Genomic DNA, 18,109 nt, shown 5'->3' with positions numbered 1-18,109 from the left:
AAACTGACAATGTGTTTTCACAGCCCAGGTGTGAGGGCTAAGGCAGTAGGTCTCAGGGAGATCCCGGGACCTGCGCCTGGGGAAGGCAAATGCGCTATGAAGCCCTGGCCTGGAGGCGAACCTTTCAACTCCCAGGCATTCTTCCAGGACCTGGGCCTCCTGGCCAGGGCCCGAACGCGTCCCTTACTTGAAGCAATATTCGGCGGCCTTCGGGCAGCGCCGGCTCACTAAGCCTCTCGTGCGGCTGCGATGGGGGGGTTCGTAGGTTTGGGCACACAGTAGCCTGGGACAGACTCTGAGCCCAGCGCGAAGCCAGTCTGTGTCTGTTGAACGACTAAGCGTCGCCAGCACAGTCAATTGCTGGCAGAATGAAAGGAATCCAGACCAGGGCATGGGTCACCACGGTGACTTTAAATACCCAGGGACTGTGAAGGGGGCAAGAGCTGCCTTTGGAGAAGCGCCACGCAGGCTTTGGAGAGGCTAGGGAGGGAGGGCGCCCACACTCCGCTGGGCGAGCGGCAGCGCTGGTAGACAAGCCGACCCCGGATTCGGGTGACGTGTCACTCCGCGGTCAGGGAGGGTCCGGGCCCCGGGGCTCAGGGGCAGGGGACAGGGAAAACCTTACTTCAATGACAGGAGTGACCTGAGGTCTCGCCTGGGGGGCTCCAAGGCCTTGGCCCCAGCACTGCACGGCGCTGCTGGGAAGAGCCCAGGAAGGGGCGCGGATCCCCGCCCCGGGCGCGCGCAGCCCCAACCCCGCCTCCTCCCGATGCGTCCCGCCCCTCCCGGCGCGAGCCGCCCGCGCGCGGGGGGAGCTTCAGAGGAACCGGCCGGGCGGGCACCCCTCTGCCCCGGCGCAGGCGCGAGCGCGCACCGCCTCTCCGGCCGGGCGCCCCGCTGGCGTTCCCGCCCCGCCTCCGCACGCGTCCCTGCCCCGGGCACCTCTGATTGGCCGTGGGCCGGGCCAGCAAGTGTCGGCGGCCGCTGCGGCCAGGCTGGCCCCAGCTGCCTGCGGCGCGGGCGCCTCCCTCGCAGCCGCTGCCACCGCCGCGCTCCCCGCCTTCTGCCCGCTCCCCGGCTCCCGCTGCGGCTGCGGTTCTGGCGGCCGAGCCCCTAGGGCGCTGCAGCTTAGATCCGGCGCGCCGACAGACCCGCGCCCCTGCCTCGCTGCTCGAAGCTCGCTCATCCACGCACGGCGCCGCTCTGCTGCGGCAGGTACCCCAGGCGTCCTGAAGTGCGGTGGCCGCCATCGATGACCCCGGCCACGGAACTGCTCCAGCCCGGCCACCCCTTGTGAGTACGGTCCCCTCCTCTCTGGCAGCTTTGCGCCACTCTCCCGATTGCGTTGCCGCAACTTCGGGGGTGGGTGTGTGGAGGGGTCTCTCACGTCCCCCACCCCCCGCCCGCCCATACACACCCGTGCGAGTCCTGAGCGAGGGCCTCTGGGCACGACCGGTCTGCCTCTGCGGAGGGGCTTGGGGGCGGGGGTGGGAGTCCTTGAACTTGCTCGAGGATCGTCGCAGAGTCGGAACCGCCCCTTTCTCCCTTGGACGCGGCTGGAGCTCGACTCTGCGTTTCCCTCGCGTTTGGCGTTCCTCACTGGCCACGTAGCTCCTGGGCTGCGGTTCACCGCGCACCTACTACGCTGCAGGCGCACCGGCAGGGCGCCTGGAACCATCGGGTAAGCACCCCGGAGCAGCCCAGCGCGGCGGACTTGACTCTTTCCGACTCTTAATTTCTGTAAAATGGGACTAATCAGGACTCGCTCAAGGTCATGGCCGGTGCGCGGAGTAAGAACCCTAGTGGGTCGCGTCTGGCTAGGTCCGCGGACTGCTTGGGTAGGGGCGCGCTGTTGCAGATAGATGGTCATTTAGCTTCATCCCCGTCTCCTTTAAATAATTCCTTCCCCCTAACTTTGCCAAATTTGGAGAGGTCGGGAGCCGACCTCAAGGGACCCTACAGAGGTTTGAGGGGTATCTGCGAAGGACCTTTGGGGTGAGCCGAGCGCTTCTGCGGCTGGGACCCCTGGACCTGCAGCATTTGCAGCATCCTCTCCAATCTCAGTCATTTAATTTGCTAACATCTCGGCAGGGTAGGGGAATTTGCTAGGTGCCTGCTTTTAGATCCATCCTGCTCTGTTTCCTTCTCCCAAATAAGCCCTGTTCCTGAGGATAAGTATGGGAGAGATTAACTGTATACACCAGTTTGGGCCCTAGGACTTCGTAAGAGAAGCGTGTGCGCTCTGCTCTTGGCTTAGTCAACATTGACTCTCATTAGCTCTAAGAAAGTGTCTTGAGTCTGGCTTCATCCTGCCGGCCCTACTCCCTGTCCCCAGATCTGGGTTTGTTGCACTTTTCCTGGGGAGGGTGGAGTCCAGTCGCAGAATGTGTAACTGTTGCCGGATGTGAATAGTTTACTCCAGCTCTTTTGTGGCAGCTCCTGTGGGTCTGTGGGTGGTTCTCAGAGCTTTGGACTGGAGACAAAGTCATCCCCCTCTTTTGACATTGTTATTCTGTCCCTTCAACTTAGGCTACCTGGCCCTAACCCAGTGATCAGATATTTACTTGGATAATTTTGTGGTGTCTGACAAACATCTTCGGACCTCAACTGTTTTTGTTTTTTTAAGTAATCTCTGTGCCCAAGGTGGGGCTTGAACTGAGGACCCCAAGATCAAGAGTCCAGTGTTTTACTGGACTGAGCCAGCCAGGCGCTATGAGCCTCATTTTTTAAAAAAATCTATAAAACAGAAGAATCCCTGCTTTTTAGTCTTCCCAAGGCAGTTGGGGTTCAGGGAACATGGTAGAGGTGGAAGCAGAAGGAAGATGTTCCAGACGATCTGAGCTGTAGGTAGAAGTGGAGGTGATTTCAAGAAAAAAAAATTTTTTAACAGCAGTCTCTGGACCTTACTAGATCTAAAAATCTTTCCAGAGAAATTTAGTTTGGTAAGACTTTGAAAATACTACATTTCATCTTCCAGTTGCTGTTCCTTATCTGTCCATGGGTAGCCACATCTCTCACAATGTCCCCTTACCCCATCTGTGGTGTGTGGGCTGGAAGCTAGCTGTCTCTGTGGGGTTTGGGCTGTCTCTGGTGGTGGTGAGGCACTGTGTCTGTGTGTGTGTATGTGGGGTGGTTGTCTCTGTGGAGCTGAAGTGTGTCTCTGTGGAGACATGGATATCTTTGTGGCCTTGGTTTCATGTAGAGGGGGAAGGGGAGGGGCAGTTGCCTGCTCCAGAGTTTGCTCATTTTTGGAAAAGTGAAGTTAGCCAGGTCCAGCGATGTAAACTCACAGTGGTCTAGATTGTGTCCTTTCTCCTTCCTCTCCTTCCAAAGGGGCAAAAGGAGAGCATTTGTGGCCTTGGCCTTTGGAGAAATCAAATGACAAAGACTGAAATAACTGAGAGAAACATGCATTCCCTGTTCTTAGTTTTGTATCTGCACAGCCTTTTGTCCCAAAGGCAAGTTAAAGAGGGACAAGTGATCAGAACTTGGTGGCTTTGTTTAATATTATATTAAGTTCTGACATAATGACAGAAAATGGCATAGATATGAAGTGAACACTCTGGATTTTCACAAATTGAACACCCCTGTGTAAACAGTGCCCAGAATAAGACCTAGAATATTCCCACTCTCCCCCGTCCTCTATAGGTACTGTCCCCCAAGGGTAATCATCATTCTGCTTTGTTTTGTCAGGCGAGTTTTATTTTTATTCCTATTATCATTTCTTTCACCAGTTTAGTTTCAGAGCTAAAATGAAACTGCTTGATGATTTTCTACCTCCTCTTTTAATGTATGCAAACCAAAGGTAGTTGTAGGTAAGCCAGTCCAGAAATCTAGGAGGAAGTATTTGGTCTTAGGAGCTGGGTGGAGTCTACACCTGTTGTCTCCTCCCTTCCCCTCAATAGGTTCTTGGGCGGTGAAGCAAGCCAGACCCCAGATACATCTCTGATATTGATAAATTAAAGCCAGTTTATTCACCAGAATGTATTTGAAAAATGCAAGTCTGAAATAGTGTCATGGTAAAGTATACATAGAAAATTTGAATTCTCATCGGAAACGTAAAAATGGGAATGTTTTGAATTTCTCAAAATTAAAAACTGATAGAGGATCTAAGAATGTCAAGGCTTAGTGATTTATAAACTGTTTATGCTATTGCCACATGGTGGCACCACGTTGGCTGGAGACCAGCAATACCCAGCATTCTTTCCCAAGTCCAGGGGAAGCAGTCCCAGGAATAAAATCCAACAGTTTGGCATCTCCAGAAATGATTTCCAAACACTGTGGTTTTTCCCATGTTTGGCAGGTAAGTTTCGCCCCTGGTACCTGCTACACTAAGCCCATGGATCAAACCCTGTCCCAGCTTTTCAGGAGGGTGCCTTGTGGGTCGGAGGCACCTGTGTGTTGGAGAATGGGGAGCTGAGACATTGTTGCCCTTTCTTGGATAGTATGGAACTGTGGCATGTCCTTGGAATTTTATTTTATTTCATTTTTAAAAATTTTATTTATTTATTTGACAAAGAGACACACAGCGAGGGAGGGAACACAAGCAGGGGGAGTGGGAGACAGAGAAGCTGTCTTCCTGCAGAGCAGGGAGCCTGATGTGGGGCTCCATCCCAGGACCCTGGGATAATGACCTGAGCCGAAGGCAGATGCTTAACCCACTGAGCCACCCAGGCATCTGTGTTCTTGGAACTTTAAAGGGAATTGGCTGAGAATCTAGCTTAGGTGTGTTGTGATTTTCTTCCCCCAGAATTCCCCCAAAGGTGTGAGAGAAGGAGTTCTCTTTCCTGAGGCAGGTTGCTATTTTCCAGAGCACTGTCCGTGGTGAACTTGTAAAAATAAAGAGGCGTGGGTGTAGCCAAATTGCTGCCCCATGAAATGCCCTCTGTGTTCCACAGGGTGGGGGCCAAGTCCCAAGGGGAGACCACAGGGTGGGGGCTGTTGTATCCGGCTGTGGAGAGGGCCAAGCAGACCCATTCAGTGCCTTTTCTTTTTACTGTCGGTGTGACGGAGATGCTGCTTAGAAGATTGTATTCATGTGCTGGCTGCCATGACTGTGGTTGCCAAGAGTGCTGTATACTTGCCATGTGCTGGACCCGACATATATATATTCAGTTAATCTTCACCACGGGAGGAGGGTGGCTTTCCCATTTTCAGGATGAAGGAACTGGGCCTGGAAGCATTCTTTCTGAGTTTTACATTATGTGAGCCAGAGCAAGAACTGAGTGCCAAGTCTCCCAGACGACTTCCCCAGCTGAGTTGTGTGCCCTTATGTGGGGTGAGAGGAGCTTTGCACCATTCTTCTTCTGTCTTCCCTGACATCTGGTAGAGAGCCTTGCATGTAGTAGCTACTTAGGGCAAAGTATGGGACTGCCATTAAGTAGAAACTTCCTGCCGAGCAAGAGGGAAATCCAGACAGTGAAGGATGAGAGTTTGGGATTGAGTCCCTGCAACCTGCAACATTGGGACTGAGTGTGGGCCCACCAGAATGTGTAGTCTTATTTTATGTTTAAAATTTTATGTAAATGGAGGTCTGTTATTTGTTTTTGTAATTTGCTTTTTTTCACCCAACATTGTTTTTAAACATATGTTGATAACATTTGTTGATAATCATAAGTTTAGTTTATACATTTTGACATAATATTTCCTTGTTTGGTATACCAGAGTTTGAATATGCATCATTGATGGACAAAAAGATGTTTTTACCTTTTGCTGTTATGAAAAATATTGCAGGGAATATCCTTGATAAGGTCTTATGCAAGTGTATGTGTGTTTAGGATTTATATCCCCAGACGTAGAATAACTGGGTAGGAGGATATGCTTATATCAACATCTATCTGTTGCTGGGTTTTGGAGATTGTCCTCTGTAGTTGTTGGGCCACTTTTTACTCCTACTATCACTGTCCTGAAGCTCCTTGTATCCCCATTACTTTGTGCCATCAGATGTTTTAATTTTGGTTCATCTAATAAGCATGAAATGTGTTTTACTGCTTTTTTACTTGCATTTCCTGTAGCGGTTTTTTGTTTGTTTTTTAAAGATTTTGTTTTTAAGCAATCGCTACACCCAGTGTGGGGCTTGAACTCACAACCGTGAGATCAGAAGTCACATGTTTTACCCACTGAGCCAACCAGGCACCCCTCGCTTAGAGATTGCTAAAAATATATAGTTTGGTTTTCAGAGTTTCTTTTCTGTACATTGCTGCTTTTCCCAGATAAAACTTTCAAATCTTGGGGGCACCTGGGTGGCTCAGTGGGTTAAAGCCTCTGCCTTCAGCTCAGGTCATAATCCCAGGGTCCTGGGATTGAGTCCCACATCGGGCTCTCTGCTTAGCAGGGAGCCTGCTTCTTCCTCTCTCTCTCTGCCTGCCTCTGCCTACTTGTGATCTCTGTCTGTCAAATAAATAAACAAAATTAAAACAACAACAACAACAAAAAAAAAACTTTCAAATCTTATACTTACCTGAAATTTATATTTCTGTGTTGTGTGAGGCAAGGATCTAATTGTTTTGCATACAGAAAACCACTTCTCCCATTAACATTTAATGAATAGTTACCTATTTTCTCACTTATTTTGTTGCCATCTCTGTCATATATCAATTTCTCTTATGTTTTTTTATCTGTTTCTGAATGCTGCTTTTTTCTATTCATCTCTTTGTGATTCCTGAGCTAATACCATTTCACTGAATTATTAAAGCTTTATAATAATTCTTTTCTTCTTAGCCTTTTTCTTCAAAAAATTATCTTGGTTATCTTTGATACCTTAGGCTTCAACATGAATTTTAGGATCCCTCCTAAATACCCCTTTCCATGAAAAATACTGGTATCAAAAATTTGGTGAAATATCAAATAAAACACATTTTCTTATTTTTTTCAAATATAGTGTTAATCAAAACTTCTAATTTTCCATTATTTGCTGTGAAATTTTGATCTCCATTTCAAGTGGATTCACTTTCAGTAACACTTTCCTGATATCTTAAATAATATCTTTTTTTTTAAAGATTTTATTTATTTATTTGACAGACAGATCACAAGTAGGCAGAGAGGCAGGCAGGAAGAGAGAGGAGGAAGCAGGCTCTCCGCGGAGAGAGCTTGATGCGGGGCTCGATCCCAGGACCCTGGGATCATGACCTGAGCCGAAGGCAGAGGCTTCAACCCATTGAGCCACCCAGGCGCCCCTTAAATAATATCTTGAATAATCTCTTGAATAATAAGGACCATTTGAATGTGATTTTTTAAACACCTCTAATATCATTTTTTAAACTCAACAACATAGAAGTAATGTTAATGTCAGTGATTATTCTTCTGTGACATTATTTTTGTCCTCCTCATAACTCATTTCTTTCAGGTACCATAATTTATTCAACAAAATCGTTCTTTAAAACATTAAGTACTTTATGCTATTGTAACTTCATCCTACTATACATGTTTGTTTCCTTAGCATGAATTACTTTGTTGAAAGTTGTTTACTTTTCCTTAAATTTTTTATACATATTGCCAAATAACCCTCTAGGAAAGTTTATAAATTCATTTTGCTATTTAATCATGTGCAAATGTGCCAGATCCCCATGCCTTGCCAGCATTAAACACGATTATTCATCATCATTTCCAGTTTCACAAAGACTCTTGTTTTGTTTTTTTTTTAAGATTTTATTTATTCATTTCACAGAGACTCAGCAAGCGAGGGAAGAACACAAGCAGCGGAAGTGGGAGGGAGAAGCAGGCTTCCTGTTGAGCAGGGATTCTGACATGGGGCCCATCATGACCTTAGCTGAAGGCAGTGCCTAACGACTGAGCCACGCAGGTGCCCCAAGACTCTTGTTTTTTATTTTGTTTTGTTTTGTTTCTAGCAAGGCAGAACATATCTTCATGTTTATTGGTTCTTTTTTTTTTTAATATAATTTTTTATTTTTTATAAACATATATTTTTATCCCCAGGGGTACAGGTCTGTGAATCGCCAGGTTTACACACTTCACAGCACTCACCAAAACACATACCCTCCCCAATGTCCATAATACCACCCCCTTCTCCCAAACCCCCTCCCCCCAGCAACCCTCAGTTTGTTTTGTGAGATTAAGAGTCACTTATGGTTTGTCTCCCTCCCAATCCCATCTTCTTTCATTTATTCTTCTCGTACCCACTTAAGCCCCCATGTTGCATCACCACTTCCTCATATCAGGGGGATCATATGATAGTTGTCTTTCTCCGCTTGACTTATTTCGCTAAGCATGATACGCTCTAGTTCCATCCATGTTGTCGCAAATGGCAAGATTTCATTTCTTTGGATGGCTGCATAGTATTCCATTGTGTATATATACCACATCTTCTTGATCCATTCATCTGTTGATGGACATCTAGGTTCTTTCCATAGTTTGGCTATTGTGGACATTGCTGCTATAAACGTTCGAGTACACGTGCCCCTTTGGATCACTACGTTTGTATTTTTAGGGTAAATACCCAATAGTGCAATTGCTGGGTCATAGGGCAGTTCTATTTTCAACATTTTGAGGAACCTCCATGCTGTTTTCCAGAGAGGTTGCACCAGCTTGCATTCCCACCAACAGTGTAGGAGGGTTCCCCTTTCTGCGCATCCTCGCCAGCATCTGTCATTTCCTGACTTGTTGATTTTAGCCATTCTGACTGGTGTGAGGTGATATCGCATCGTGGTTTTGATTTGTATTTCCCTGATGCCGAGTGATATGGAGCACTTTTTCATATGTCTGTTGGCCATCTGGATGTCTTCTTTGCAGAAATGTCTGTTCATGTCCTCTGCCCATTTCTTGATTGGGTTATTTGTTCTTTGGGTGTTGAGTTTGCTAAGTTCTTTATAGATTCTGGACACTAGTCTTTTATCTGATATGTTGTTTGCAAATATCTTCTCCCATTCTGTCAGTAGTCTTTTGATTTTGTTAACTGTTTCCTTTGCTGTGCAAAAGCTTTTGATCTTGATGAAATCCCAATAGTTCATTTTTGCCCTTGCTTCCCTTGCCTTTTGCGTTGTTCCTAGGAAGATGTTGCTGCGGCTGAGGTCGAAGAGGTTGCTGCCTGTGTTCTCCTCAAGGATTTTGATGGATTCCTTTCGCACATTGAGGTCCTTCATCCATTTTGAGTCTATTTTCGTGTGTGGTGTAAGGAAATGGTCCAATTTCATTTTTCTGCATGTGGCTGTCCAATTTTCCCAGCACCATTTATTGAAGAGGCTGTCTTTTTTCCATTGGACATTCTTTCCTGCTTTGTCGAAGATTAGTTGACCATAGAGTTGAGAGTCTATTTCTGGGCTCTCTATTCTGTTCCATTGATCTATGGGTCTGTTCTTGTGCCAGTACCATGCTGTCTTGATGATGACAGCTTTGTAATAGAGCTTGAAGTCTGGAATTGTGATGCCACCAACGTTGGCTTTCTTTTTCAATATCCCTTTAGCTATTCGAGGTCTTTTCTGGTTCCATATAAATTTTAGAATTATTTGTTCCATTTCTTTGAAAAAGATGGATGGTACTTTGATAGGAATTGCATTAAATGTGTAGATTGCTTTAGGTAGCATAGACATTTTCACAATATTTATTCTTCCAATCCAGGAGCATGGAACATTTTTCCATTTCTTTGTGTCTTCCTCAATTTCTTTCATGAGTACTTTATAGTTTTCTGAGAATAGATTCTGTGCCTCTTTGGTTAGGTTTATTCCTAGGTATCTTATGGTTTTGGGTGCAATTGTTAATGGTATTGACTCTTTAATTTCCCTTTCTTCTGTCTTGCTGTTGGTGTAGAGAAATGCAACTGATTTCTGTGCATTGATTTTATATCCTGACACTTTACTGAATTCCTGTATAAGTTCTAACAGTTTTGGAGTGGAGTCTTTTGGGTTTTCCACATATAGTATCATATCATCTGCGAAGAGTGATAATTTGACTTCTTCTTTGCCGATTTGGATGCCTTTAATTTCCTTTTGTTGTCTGATTGCTGAGGCTAGGACCTCTAGTACTATGTTGAATAGCAGTGGTGATAATGGACATCCCTGCCGTGTTCCTGACCTTAGTGGAAAAGCTTTCAGTTTTTCTCCATTGAGAATGATATTTGCGGTGGGTTTTTCATAGATGGCTTTGATGATATTGAGGTATGTGCCCTCTATCCCTACACTTTGAAGAGTTTTGATCAGGAAGGGATGCTGTACTTTGTCAAATGCTTTTTCAGCATTTATTGAGAGTATCATATGGTTCTTGTTCTTACTTTTATTGATGTGTTGTATCACATTGACTGATTTGTGGATGTTGAACCAACCTTGCAGCCCTGGAATAAATCCCACTTGGTCGTGGTGAATAATCTTTTTAATGTACTGTTGAATCCTATTGGCTAGTATTTTGTTGAGTATTTTCGCATCTGTTTTCATCAAGGATATTGGTCTATAGCTCTCTTTTTTGGTGGGATCCTTGTCTGGTTTTGGGATCAAGGTGATGCTGGCCTCATAAAATGAGTTTGGAAGTTTTCCTTCCATTTCTATTTTTTGGAACAGTTTTAGGAGAATAGGAATTAGTTCTTCTTTAAATGTTTGGTAGAATTCCCCTGGGAAGCCGTCTGGCCCTGGGCTTTTGTTTGTTTGGAGATTTTTAATGACTGTTTCAATCTCCTTACTGGTTATGGGTCTGTTCAGGCTTTCTATTTCTTCCTGGTTCAGTTGTGGTAGTTTATATGTTTCTAGGAATGCATCCATTTCTTTCAGATTGTCAAATTTATTGCCGTAGAGTTGCTCATAGTATGTTCTTATAATAGTTTGTATTTCTTTGGTGTTAGTTGTGATCTCTCCTCTTTCATTCATGATTTTATTTATTTGGGTCCTTTCTCTTTTCTTTTTGATAAGTCGGGCCAGGGGTTTATCAATTTTATTAATTCTTTCAAAGAACCAGCTCCTAGTTTCGTTGATTTGTTCTATTGGTTTTTTGGTTTCTATTTCATTGATTTCTGCTCTGATCTTTATGATTTCTCTTCTCCTGCTAGGCTTAGGGTTTCTTTCTTGTTCTTTCTCCAGCTCCTTTAGGTGTAGGGTTAGATTGTGTACCTGAGACCTTTCTTGTTTCTTGAGAAAGGCTTGTACCGCTATATATTTTCCTCTCAGGACTGCCTTTGTTGTGTCCCACAGATTTTGAACCGTTGTATTTTCATTATCATTTGTTTCCATGATTTTTTTCAATTCTTCTTTAATTTCCTGGTTGACCCATTCATTCTTTAGAAGGATGCTATTTAGTCTCCATGTATTTTGGTTCTTTTCAAACTTCCTTTTGTGGTTGAGTTCTAGCTTTAGAGCATTGTGGTCTGAAAATATGCAGGGAATGATCCCAATCTTTTGATACCGGTTGAGTCCTGATTTAGGACCGAGGATGTGATCTATTCTGGAGAATGTTCCATGTGCACTAGAGAAGAATGTGTATTCTGTTGCTTTGGGATGAAATGTTCTGAATATATCTGTGATGTCCATCTGGTCCAGTGTGTCATTTAAGGCCTTTATTTCCTTGCTGATCTTTTGCTTGGATGATCTGTCCATTTCAGTGAGGGGAGTGTTAAAGTCCCCTACTATTATTGTATTATTGTTGATGTGTTTCTTTGATTTTGTTGTTAATTGGTTTATATAGTTGGCTGCTCCCACGTTGGGGGCATAGATATTTAAAATTGTTAAATCTTCTTGTTGGACAGACCCTTTGAGTATGATATAGTGTCCTTCCTCATCTCTTATTATAGTCTTTGGCTTAAAATCTAATTGATCTGATATAAGGATTGCCACTCCTGCTTTCTTCTGATGTCCATTAGCATGGTAAATTCTTTTCCACCCCCTCACTTTAAATCTGGAGGTGTCTTCGGGCTTAAAATGAGTTTCTTGGAGGCAACATATAGATGTGTTTTGTTTTTTTATCCATTCTGATGTTCTGTGTCTTTTGACAGGGGCATTTAGCCCATTAACATTCAGGGTAACTATTGAGAGATATGAGTTTAGTGCCATTGTTTTGCCTGTAAGGTGACTGTTGCTGTATATGGTCTCTGTTCCTTTCTGATCTACCACTTGTAGGCTCTCTCTTTGCTTAGAGGACCCCTTTCAAGATTTCTTGTAGAGCTGGTTTGGTGTTTGCAAATTCTTTCAGTTGTTGTTTGTCCTGAAAGCTTTTAATTTCTCCTTCTATTTTCAGTGATAGCCTAGCTGGATATAGTATTCTGGGCTGCATGTTTTTCTCATTTAGTGCTCTGAAAATATCTTGCCAGCTCTTTCTGGCCTGCCAGGTCTCTGTGGATAAGTCTGCTGCCAATCTAATATTTTTACCATTGTATGTTGCAGACTTCTTTTCCCGGGCTGCTTTCAGGATTTTCTCTTTGTCACTGAGACTTGTAAATTTTACTATTAGGTGACGGGGTGTGGGCCTATTCTTATTGATTTTGAGGGGCGTTCTCTGAACTTCCTGAATTTTGATGCTCGTTCCCTTTGCCATATTGGGGAAATTCTCCCCAATAATTCTCTCTAGTATACCTTCTGCTCCCCTCTCTCTTTCTTCTTCTTCTGGAATCCCAATTATTCTAATGTTGTTTCGTCTTATGGTGTCACTTATCTCTCAAATTCTCCCCTCGTGGTCCAGTAGCTGTTTGTCCCTCTTTTGCTCAGCTTCTTTATTCTCTGTCATTTGGTCTTCTATATCACTAATTCTTTCTTCTGCCTCATTTATCCTAGCAGTGAGAGCCTCCATTTTTGATTGCACCTCATTAATAGCTTTTTTGATTTCAACTTGGTTCGATTTTCGTTCTTTTATTTCTCCAGAAAGGGCTTTTATATCTCTCGAGAGGGTTTCTCTAATATCTTCCATGCCTTTTTCAAGCCCGGCTAGAACCTTGAGAATTGTCATTCTGAACTCTAGATCTGACATATTACCAATGTCTGTATTGATTAGGTCCCTAGCCTTCGGTACTGCCTCTTGTTCTTTTTTTTGTGTTGAATTTTTCCGTCTTGTCATTTTGTCCAGAGAAGAGTATATGAAGGGGGAAGTAAAATACTAAAAGAGTGGCAACAACCCCAGGAAAATATGCTTTAGCCAAATTAGAAGAGATCCCAAATCGTGAGGGGGGAGAAGGGGATAAAAAGAGGTTAAAAAGGAAGAAAGAAAAAAAAGAAAAAAAAAAAAGAAAAAAGAAAGAAAAAAAAAAGAAAAGAATTAAAAAAAAAAGAAAACACCTCAAAAAAATATAAAAAAGAAAAAATATATGTATTAGATAAACTAGTAAAAAATCGTTAAAAAAGAAAAAGGTAACAGTTAAAAAAAAAATTTACCCGAAGGCGAGTAAAAAAACAAAAAATGAAAAAGAAAAAAATTAAATTAACCGCAAGACTAAAAAAAATCACAGGGAAAAAGCCATGAGTTCCGTGCTTTGCTTTCTCCTCCTCTAGAATTCTGCTGCTCTCCTTGGTATTGAAACCGCACTCTTTGGTAGGTGAACTTGGTCTCGGCTGGATTTCTTGTTGATCTTCTGGGGGAGGGGCCTGTTGTAGTGATTCTCAAGTGTCTTTGCCCCAGGCGGAATTGCACCGCCCTTATCCGGGGCCGGGGTGAGTAATCCGCTTGGGTTTGCTTTCAGGAGCTTTTGTTCCCTGAGCGCTTTCCGTAGATTTCCGGAGGACGGGAATACAAATGGCGGCCTCCTGGTCTCCAGCCCAGAGGAGCCGAGAGCCCAGGGCCCCACTCCTCAGTGCGCGCTCAGAGAACCGCGCCCAGTTACTCCCGTCTGCCTGACCTCCGGCCGCGCTCCGAGCTCACCGAGCCTGCGACCGGTTCAAGATCACCCCGAGCTGCGAGTTTACTGTCGGCTCTGTCTCTGTAGCCGGCTTTCCCGTTCCAATACCTGCAAGTTCTGCGACACTCAGACACCCCCGATCCTTCTGTGACCCTGCGGGACCTGAGGCCATGCTGACCCCGCGTGGGCTTTGCCCCGGGTAGCCTCTGGAGCGATGTCCCTCAGCGGAACAGACTTTTAAAAGTCCTGATTTTGTGCGGGTTGCTCTGCCGCTTGCCGGGAGCCGGCCCCTCCCCCCGGGGTCTATCTTCCCGTCGCTTTGGATTCACTTCTCCGCCGGTCCTACCTTTCAGAAAGTGGTTGTTTTTCTGTTTCCAGAATTGCTGTTCTTCTTCTCTGCCGATGGATTTTCAGGTGTTTGCAATCTTTAGATAAGCTATCTAGCTGATATCCGGCTAGCTGAAGTAGTCTCGGCCTGCTACTTCTCCGCCATCTTGACTCCTCCTATTGGTTCTTCATGGTAGACTTCCCTATAAAGTTTTCCATGACGGTTGTTTTTCTCTCCCTGCCTCTCTCTCCTTCCTTCCTTCCAATCCTCCTTCCTTCCTTTTAAAAGATTTTATTTATTTATTTGTGAGAAAGAGAGCATGAACAGGGGTGGGGCAGAGAGAGAAGGTAACCTGACTGTAGCTGAGCAGGAAGCCCAAAGCAGGACTCCATCCCAGGACCCTAGGATCATGACCTGAGCTGAAGGCAGATACTTAACCAACTGAGCCACTCAGGTGCTCCTCTTTTACTTTCTGTAAAAGAAACTTGTAGGGACATCTGGGTGGCTCAGTTGGTTGAGCAGCTGCCTTCGGCTGGGGTCATGATCCCAGCGTCCTGGGATCGAGTCCCACGTTGGCCTCCTTGCTCGGCAGGGAGCCTGCTTCTCCCTCTGTCTCTGCCTGTGCTTGCTCTCTCTCCCTCTCTCTCTCTGACAAATAAATGAAATCTTAAAAAAAAAAAAAGAAAGAAACTTGTATTATCACTGTGTGTCTTTGATAGAGCAGTTTGTTTTATACAAATCATGTTCATATTTTAATGTTAAATATCATTCCATCTTATGAAAATATCATATTTAAAAGATCTGTTCCTCCATGATGGATTTGAGGTTACTTCTGTATTTTTTTTTTGTCTATTGCATGTACGCAGTAAACATCTTTGAAATGTATTTAAGCACAAACAAAAGAAGATCTTGAGGATATATGCGTAGAAGTGGGATTGCATGATCACATTTTATACACACTTACAGCTTGACCACCTGGTGCCAAATTGCTCCTCAGAGTGGTCACGGTCATTTAAACTTCTGTGGCAGCGTGTACAGAGAGCATTTGTCATGGCAAGGAAACAATAATATCAGAGAAGGAGGAACAAAGGTGTTAAAGGAAAAAGTACAAATGTATGTATGTTTATGTGTACATGAGTATCCTAAAATTCATTGAGAAAACTCAGAGGCTTTTGACTGTTTCATTTTGAAATTTACACCATTAGAACTGATTATATGTAAGTATAAATCATAAACATCATATCAGTATTTCCTTAGCTTAGGAGAATTGGTAAGAGTTGAAGTAAAAGGTAATCTGTTTAGTAGTGCTTTTTCAGAATAGCCTGCAAAAGGAGATGGGACCCTAGTGAAGAGAACAGGAATCATGCCTCTGCTCAGCACGGTGCCTCCCCATCCCAGGGGGTGGGTTCTGCCACTGCATAGTTGTTCCTTTTCATTACCTCATCTTGTAAAATTTAGAAGGCTGGGGGAATAACTCTAGAGTGATATAGTGCCATGAATAACTTAATGCTGAAGAATTTATGCGATCAGTTGCTGGTGACAGTAAGACCAGAATAGCCTGAAACCGCAAAAAGGTTAGTGGGGAAAAGGCTGAACAATGAGTTTGGTTGGGGACAGGCTGGAAACTTCACTGAGAGAAACCTGTCCCACTTCAAGTGTACTCTGAGAATCAAGTCTGCATTTGTGTCAGAAGCATAAAAAGAGCTTGATGAACTGCCTAAATGTCATCTGAAAACTGTTTTTGGTTTGGTATTCAACCATGTGTTCTATTCCCCCATTACCTTCTGTAAGTGATTATGAGTTAAATTTTTTGCCTATATTTATATATCGTCAGCTGGGGAAACAAAACACCGTATAGTAAGTTCTTTTGTGGCTGTGATTTACAGCATAATGCCACAGATACAACAGACACGCGATCTGCAGCTGGGATGTACAAATCCATTCTATGGGCTGACAATTTAATCTCACTGAGCAGACACTTGAGAAAAAAACGTAAGACATGCAAGGAAGGGCAGGTGCCTGGAAAACAGAGGGGCCCATGGCTCAGGATCTGATGTGGCTGTTTGCCCAGGTCCCCAAATAATTTTTTGACACTGGTTTGTGGCTCAGATGACCATGTCATCTTATGTGGTTCTTTCCTTTTGGTATAAAATGTAACTACATCAAAGTGTGCAGGGTCATTTTCTCTGCTGGGAAGCCTAGGTATCTACACTACAGGAAGTGATACTTACACTGCAGAAAAGGAAAATAACCCATCTCTTTACACTGTTTTCTCTGAAGATTTCCCAGTCTGGAGAAACAGTGTTTCTAGCCCCAAACCTCTTCCTAACCTCCTCTTGATGAGGACCATTGTCTCAAGCATCAATTCACTTTTTCTGTGTAGCTCCAGACTCAGAAGATGTCGTAGGTGCTCTTTCATGTTTGTGTTATATAAATGTGGTTTGGCTGTTTTGCTTTTTTTTCAAAGCAATTTATTGATCATTAGGGTCTTGGATTTACTAGAATGACATATAACTAGAGTAGTCAAGATTCGTGTCTTTCTTTTATGGCTAATTAGAAGAAAAAATTTTTTAAATGCTATTTTAATTGAATCCTTGTTTAGTCTAAAAATCTGCCAGTCGATTTTTCAGCTTTGTGGTCCAGTAAATGTCAGGTGCCTCTCCCAGGACTGCAGGTCTTACAGTCTGGTGCCCGAATGCTGCAGAGATCCTCTTACTGTCCCTTTGTGCTCCCATTTCTGAATCCTTTCTCCCACAGCTTCCAGATACCTCACACTTCCTCTTCTACTGCCTCAGTTTCCTTCCTTTCAGATGGCTGCTGGTGGTAAATGGCAATACAATGCTGTTATTTCCCCTCTTCTCTTTTCTTTAAATGATCCAAAACAATGAAGAAAATGAGAAACAAAAAACCCAATGCCATCTTTGGCAAATGGGAGAGATGGTTAAAATTGGTTCCCCCAAAAAGAAGGGCTGCCTGAAGAAGTGATATACACAGATATGTGTTATGGGTGTTCAGTCAAGACCACTTCTCAGGAGGGCGAGAGCCCTTGGTTGGGCACAAAAACCCAAGTTCCTTCTGGGTCACAGTGGGATAAGAATGCCTGTAGTGTTGGCCAGCACTTCCTACCACCCCAGAAGCTCCATCCCTCTTTTTCTCTTTATCAATTTCAGCAGAGGTACAGATTCTTTTCATACTTTCCTGAGAACCGACTATTGGTGTTCTTTTCTCTATTTTGATATTGTATTTTATTTTATTAAGCTCTGTTCTCATCCTTATTATTTCCCTCCTTCTACTTTCTTTGACTTCATTCTTTTTCTATCTGTTTAATTTCCAAGGTTAACTCATTAACTTTCAGACTTTCCTCTTACTTAGATATGCATTTAGCCTAATAAGTTTGCCTGAAGTATTGCCTTAGGAATATTTGTCTTCTACAGTTTTGATTTGAAGTGTTTTTCTTGTTCACATGTAAGTTTTTAACATTTTTGTTATGATTTCTTCTATGACTTATACGTTTCTTACATGCTTTTGTTTTATTTTCAGAAATTTTAGAACTTTTCAGTCATTTCTTTTTCTATTTTAGTACCTAGTGATTAAAGAATGTGGTCTATATGATTCCAATTCTTGAAATTTATTGGGGTTTGTTTTATGGCCTGGTACATAGTCAGTTTTTACAAATTTCTATGTTTTCTGGAAAATAAAGTAATTAGTTGCAGTGACCAGTATATGTTCATTAGCTTAAGCTAGTTAATTGTGTTATTGAGATCTTACATCTTTACTCATTTTTTTTGCAGCTTAATTACTCAGTTATTGAGGGAGGAATTTATAGGAGTGAATTGGTCAGTTTCTTCTTGGGCTTTTTTCAATTTTTGCTTTGTATATTTAAAAGAATTTTAAAAATTTTATTTATTTGACACAGAGAGAGAGAGTGAGCGAGAGAGACAGACAGATAGGCAGAGCTCAGGAGCCTGGGGAGTGGCAGAGAACCCAGACTCCCAGCTGAGCAGGGAGCCCACCATGGGACTTGA

General features: G+C 43.7%; 1 protein-coding gene across 7 annotated transcripts in view; it reads left to right on the top strand.

Moving 5' to 3' along the window:
- Positions 1-946: 946 nt before the first annotated feature.
- Positions 947-18,109, top strand: part of MYRIP (myosin VIIA and Rab interacting protein) — a 393,633-nt gene continuing 376,470 nt past the window's right edge. For 2 of the 7 annotated variants that reach the window (XM_059161995.1, XM_059162000.1), the window contains exon 1: positions 951-1,293. The gene's annotated coding sequence lies outside the window, so the exon portion shown is untranslated. Of the gene's footprint in view, positions 1,294-1,581; positions 1,682-18,109 lie in introns of those variants that run through there. The other 5 variants (XM_059161999.1, XM_059161994.1, XM_059161992.1 and 2 more) reach the window with 5 other exon arrangements.

The sequence above is a fragment of the Mustela lutreola genome, chromosome 2 (genome assembly GCF_030435805.1).
Source record: "Mustela lutreola isolate mMusLut2 chromosome 2, mMusLut2.pri, whole genome shotgun sequence".
Taxonomy (NCBI): domain Eukaryota; kingdom Metazoa; phylum Chordata; class Mammalia; order Carnivora; family Mustelidae; genus Mustela; species Mustela lutreola.
This window is presented reverse-complemented; position numbering and strand designations above follow the sequence as displayed.